The 6581-nt window shown below is 34.4% G+C and overlaps 1 pseudogene; it reads left to right on the plus strand.

The window, feature by feature from the left end:
* Positions 1-4760: 4760 nt before the first annotated feature.
* LOC107858609 lies at positions 4761-6318 on the plus strand (annotated as a pseudogene).
* The last annotated feature ends 263 nt before the right edge of the window (positions 6319-6581 follow it).

A 6581-nucleotide genomic window follows, 5' to 3' on the forward strand; every position in this document is an offset into this window, starting at 1 on the left:
TGGAGATTTGGAATCCCCACATCATAGGCTTCAATGATCATCCCTCAATTTCTTAAATAGAGGTATGCGAGGTTTTCCTAAATTCTCATGGGCATAGAAAAATCATGTTTTAGAATGGGGTTTTTAAATTATGAACATATTCATGTTTTTAGAAGCTTTAATGACATTGTTTTGGTCTTTTGGCCCTCCCCAAAGTGATTTGAAAGTTTATATGTATATGTATGTATGTGTTTCAGTCTTGAGAGCATGAATTATAATGAATCCCTCTTGTGTTGTGAGCTTTCCCATTTTCATATGATACGAATTGTTTTGAATGCATTTTAAAAAGAATGATATGATTTTTTTAACACGCAAGAGAGGGTTGTGAATGTTGAATATGCATATAATGAAAAAGTGCATGGATTTGCCAAAAGCACATAACCACCATATGTTTAATGAAAGTTTTGCATGGTTTTGACTTGAGTTTCGGAACATGAAATCTCTTCTGCAAATTACATGTTTGGGTGGTCTGAAAACTATATTTTTATGAAAGATCATGCTTATGACATTATGGCTCAGAAATAGGACTTGCAAGTCTTGGTGTGATGACACCAACTCAGATTTTGCCATGATAATTTAGAACACATTTAAATGCATGTTTAAAATCAGACTTTCTAGATGTTGAAACTAGAAACATGCATGTTTCAGAACAGGATAAAAATTGGGCATAAAGAGAGCTTAGGTGGTTCCCCGAAGAAGGAATTAGTTCAGACAACTCGTTGCCCAAAATTGTAATTAGCCGATCCGGGTTTATATATTACGCTGGCCTAGAGCCCTGTGGGGTATCAGATTCAGGAACTCCAACCCTTGTGGCACACTCGGGTTGGAGGCTTCCCCGCCGAGTCAATGGCGGATTCCATACCACCCGTGGAATATCAAATTTGTAGGGAATACCACCTGACTCAGAAGTAATACACAGATCAGAATTTGAAGTTTACACACAGGTTACATGTTTTCAGAAAGTGCCCATGTGTTTTCAAAAACTACTTTATGCATGATGTTTAATGAAAACTTTTCTCTCATATTATATACATATATATATATATGTATGTATGTATGTATGTTCAAATACTCTATTTTGGACTGCTTCGCGTATCAGTACTTTTGTGCTGACCCCCCCTTCTTTTAGGTTCTGAGGCACAGTATAGGGGTCCAGATAAACAGCAGATATTTCAGATCATAGACCGAAGTTTGCAGTGGTGAGCCTTCTATGATTCAGAAGGCCTGGTTATTTCATATTACTACTATTAGTTAGGTTTTGGTCTACTGGGGGCCTTGTCCCAACTTTCAGACAACTTTGATTAGTTCATGGTAGAGATTTCGCAGACTGAGTCAGACATTATTATTCAGATATATTTCGGATTTTAGTTTTTAGTATTATGATCACATTCAGATTGACCATGTTTCCGTATTAGATTTCTATTTTTGCATTATCTTTTATCATATGAATTATGTGCATGATTACTAGATAGATAGAGAAGGGTGCTCCGGGCCTCTCGCTATTAAAGACAGAAGGTACTTCTCATGAACATTCACTTTTAGTTGTCACGGTTGAATAGTTTTCCGGAACTAAATTGAAGTAGATTATATTTTAAATTTAAACTTTTTAAATTTAGATACTCAAAAACAATTAAATTAGATCAATTTTAAATTTTAACATTTTAAATTTAGATACTCAAAAGCTATATTAAAATAATTATTAGTTATATAAATGGCTAGTAATATGATGAAAATATATATCTCAAATTTCATGCCGTTTGATCCTCGATTAGTGTGGCCAATAAAAGTTAACAAAGGGAATAGTTAGTATATTATTTAAGAAGTAAAAAAGTTTTTTGTTTCCTTTCAAATTAGGATGTTTCAAAATTTTAAATTATTAAAGATATTATGCTTTCAGTGGAGTAGTACTTTTGTATAAATTTTATTTTCCCAACAATTAAAAAATGATCTGGGAACTGATAAAATGCAATATGTTGACTCTGCTGGCTCCCTCTATTCTTTTTGGGCAAACAGAGTAATTGTTCAGTCAATTGCAAGTGAATTCTCAATTCTGTTACAAACTAGAATTGGTTGGTCTATTGGAGCTTGCTGAATTATGGGGTGATAATTTGTTGTGCTAATTTGGGCTATTTCCTGTTTGCGCTTTAGATGTCGTATCACTCTGTTACTCCTTGTTTCTATAAGTACAATTTTTCTTTGGATTCAGTTTATTGGAATGTGAAGATTCTGTTTTTCTTCATCAGTATTTTGCTTTGTCATGATCATTCATCTTATTTTGTTGTTTTCTTTTTCCCGCTTTGTCCTTGTTACTGCAAAATTGTAAGAAAAGAATTCCCGATGTCAATCTAAGTTCAAATCTAAAAGAGTTCAAAGAAAATCTGAGTTTATTCAAGTTGTAGAAATCAGGTTATAATATTATTTTTTATTGCCTTCAAAATTATTACAGTTTTCAGTTGAAAGAATACTTTAAGCTAATTTGTTTTGTTTAAGAAGAAAAGAACATATAGAGCTTTATAGATTGTTGATATTGGGAATTTTAGTGATTTTAATGTTATTTGGAGGAAATATTCAACGTGATCCATGATGCAGTGGTGGTTCTGTGTCCGATTCTTCAAGTAGAAAAATTCGGTTGCATTTTTTGCATAAAGAATAAGCAACTAGTAGTATTTTAGATAATCTGGAATAATATATCGGCAAATTCAATAGTTTCACACTTTTGATTTGGTCATTAGTAATTATAATACTTGTTGTCTCTAATTTGAACATTAAAGTTAATCAAAGCTCAAGGCATATACACCTGAGATGCTTTTTAGTCGACCCGTAAGGGAAATTCTACTCTTTGTCAACATATTCACATGTTCTAGTTGCTGCTATTTTAATAGCAATAGCCCATTGAAGAATGTAGTTGTGCTGGCGTACAGATTACTCAAAGGAATAGTTTCGGAAAAACTAAAAGATAATGTCGGAGTTGATATATTAACAAAATATGTTTACCCTCCTGGATCACACTATTCTTTTTGGGTATACAGATCTCTGAATGATTTACTGGCTTGTCAAATGCTAGTGAATTCTGGATCCTGTTGCAAACTGGATGTGGTTGGTCCATTGGAACATCCTCAATGATGAAAGGGTTGATAATTATAAACTTTTTGCTTGTGAGCTCACCGTGCTAATTTGGTTGTTTTTGATTTTTTTTCCTACTAGTTTTTTTAACATCAAAACACTATGTTGCTCCTCGTTCTGCGAGTGCATATTTTCCTCAGATTCAATTTATTTGAGTGTGAAGGTGCTGATTCTTCTTCTGTTTTTGATTTTTCATGATCATTCATCATATATTATTGTTTTCTTTTTCCCACTGTCTTATTGCTGCAAAACGTAATCAGGAATAGAATTCCCAGTGTCAAATTAAGTTCCAACACAGTTCCAGAAAATATAAACTTACTTCAAGTTGTAGAAATCACATCTGGTTATTGTTGTTTCCGCCTTCAAAATAGTTTCAGTTTCCAGTTGAAAACATTAGAACTTTAAGCTCTATACTTCTACTTTTAGTTAGAGCATAACAAACGGTTGAAGTTGGAAATTTTAGTGATTTTTTATGTTTATTTGGAGGAAGTGTTCAACATGATACATGCCGCAGTGGTGATTCTGTGTCTGATTCTTGAAGTAGAAAAAAAATCATTTACTAAAGTTGCATATAAAAGTAGGCTACTTACAGTATTTTGGATAATCTGGAATAAAATTTCTTGGCAAATTCAATAGTTTCAGCTTTTGATTGGGTCATTAGTCATTATAATACTGGCTGTCCCTAATATAAACATTAAAGTTGAAAGCATATATACCTAAAATGCTTTTTAGTTGACCCATTTGGAAATTCTACTTTTTGTTAAAATATTCTAATGTAGGATGGCTGCTGCTATTTTAATATCAATAGCGCGTTGAAGAATTTAGATGTGCTGAATTACGGATTATTCGAAGGACTAGTTATTCTATAATCGTGTCTGGGGAATATCAGAATTTGTTCCTAAAATAAATGAGTTGTCCATTACAGCGATTACTATCTACCTTTTTGAGAAAGCATTGATTACTACTATTTACTATTTAAAGTTTATACTCACTCTTTATTTGTTCGTTCATCATAAGTGCCAAATGATATAGCTCTGTATCTCAAATCTAAATAGATACAGTTCTCGCTTGCATGCACCATGTTTGACAATCTGATGAGTGCTTCTGGGAATAAATCTGAACCCATTATCATTCTATAGTTAGTGTATGATCCTCAACTAAATAGTAAATTAAGAATGGAGAAAGACTTTGGTAAACTTCAAAGAATTAAACATTTACATCAATACCACAACTCGTAGCCCACAACTGTGAAACTGTTTGTCCTTTAAACTATAAGCTTTAAGTTCAGTCCCTCCATTATATTTGTATTTCAAGCTATAAGCTTTAAATTCAATTCTTCTATTGCTTACTTCCCTTGCTTTCTCTCCAGTGAAGTTTATACACTTTCTTCAATCATCCATCAAATTCTTTGTATCAGATTTGCATGGGGGAATCAATTTACGTTCAATAAGCATTTGTCCCATAGTTATAACTTCTAATTTTCTAGTTGTAGCTTGTAATAGGATAGTAGAAGTGCAGTTCAAGTTCAAATTCCAATTGCTCTTCCTAAGTGGAGCTAATGGAAAGAGTACAGAATTCATTTGTTGATTTGGATGTATATGTACAAGAAGAGCTTTGCACTTATCTGCACTTTGTACCTGATTTGATCCGTTCCATACAATATTAAATTATCTGGAGTAGTTGTTCATTTTTGAGCTGCTAAGAAAGTTTTGGAAGTTATGACTGCCAATTTCAACAGTATTCCAGAATAATTAAGTTATAAAGCTATGCAAACTTCTGATTTTGACTTTTTTTTCCTTTTCTACCAGAAACAAGACAAGTATCATCAATGTTGGTGCGTTGGAACCCATCATATGCTTTCTTCAATCAGAGAATTGAACTCTACAGGATCATGCAACAGCCTCATTGCTTACATTATCTGCTTCTTCTGTGACAAAGCCCATCATTAGTGCTTCCGGTGCCATTCCTCGACTTGTGGATGTCCTAAGACAAGGAAGCTCACAAACCAAGGTTGATGCAGTCATGGCTCTTTACTATCTGTCAACTTGTCAAGCAACTTAACTTGATCCTTCAAACAGAGCCCATACATTTCATTATTGATTTGCTTAAATCTTGTAAAAAGTCCTCAAAAACTGCTGACAAATGTGCTGCTCTTATAGATTCTTTAGTGTGTTATGAGGAGGGTAGGACTGCACTGACATCCAAAGGAGGAGGAGTTTTTGCAGTTGTAGAAGTGCTTGAAAGTGGATCTCTTCATAGCCGAGAACATGCTGTAGGAGTTCTACGTACATTGTGTTAGAGTGTCCGGTGTAAGTACCGGGAAACAATTCTGAAAGAAGGTGTAGTTCCTGGACTTCTTGAGCTGACTGTTCACGGAACGCGTAAGTCTCAAACAAAAGCGCAAATACCTTTGAGGTTGCTCAGAGACACCCCTTATCCTAATTCTGAACTTGAACCTGACAAATTGGAGAACATTGTCTCCAATATTATCTGTCAGATAGATGGAGAGGAACAATTAGGAAAGACAAAGGAGATGCTTGCTGAAATGGTACAAGTTAGTCTAGAGCAAAGTTTGAGACACTTGCAGCAAAGTGCACTGATATGTACTCTGGATGATTTGTCTATTTTAAGTTTCAAAGAGAGTTAGAAAAGCCAATTCAGTTGTTTCTGTGCAGCCAGTGTTATTTGATCACTGGATCCATGACCTTGCAAAAATGACTAGAATTTCTTTCCTAGTTAGCCAGGGTTCATATTGTGGTTGTTTCTTTACTTTGTCCGTCTTGCACCTATATTGAGTAATGCTCGAGTCTCATGACGTTATTCCTTTTCTTCTACCGAGTGCTTATGGATAGAAAGTGGGTTGTCGGCAAATGTGATGAATGGCGAGGTCCAAAGGAGGAAAGACTTAAGAGTGGATACCTAGGCAATCGAGAGGAGGAAGGGCAAAATAATAACAAACTGCTTCCGAGAGTTGAAAATCAGTGTCTTCAAATTTATTCATGATATGTTGGTCTCAGCATGGATGATTTTGTTTCTCTTCTCCTATATCATCCCTTCTTCCTACCCCTGCAACTATGAGGCGGTATGCTATTGATATTCTGTACTTGGAAATATCAGATGATACTAAATACAAAAGAATGCCATTCCGGGTCCTTATGAATAGGCGCCAGGTGACTGGTTACTGTTAATAATTTTGGAAAACTTGGAAGGTATTAGAGATACAGTTTTCGAGTTTGATCTTTGTAACATAGATTGTGTATTGAAGGTTATACAACTGTTAAAAGGTTCACTTCTCCACTCTTATGGTTTGTTAGGAACGCAAAGAATGTTTATACGGAATGGATGGAGTTGCTATTCTTAGAGATTTTAACTTTTATGCTCAATTTAAAATTATAATGGTTTCTGTTAGACTGTTAGTT

The sequence above is a fragment of the Capsicum annuum genome, chromosome 2 (genome assembly GCF_002878395.1).
Source record: "Capsicum annuum cultivar UCD-10X-F1 chromosome 2, UCD10Xv1.1, whole genome shotgun sequence".
NCBI classification, from domain to species: domain Eukaryota; kingdom Viridiplantae; phylum Streptophyta; class Magnoliopsida; order Solanales; family Solanaceae; genus Capsicum; species Capsicum annuum.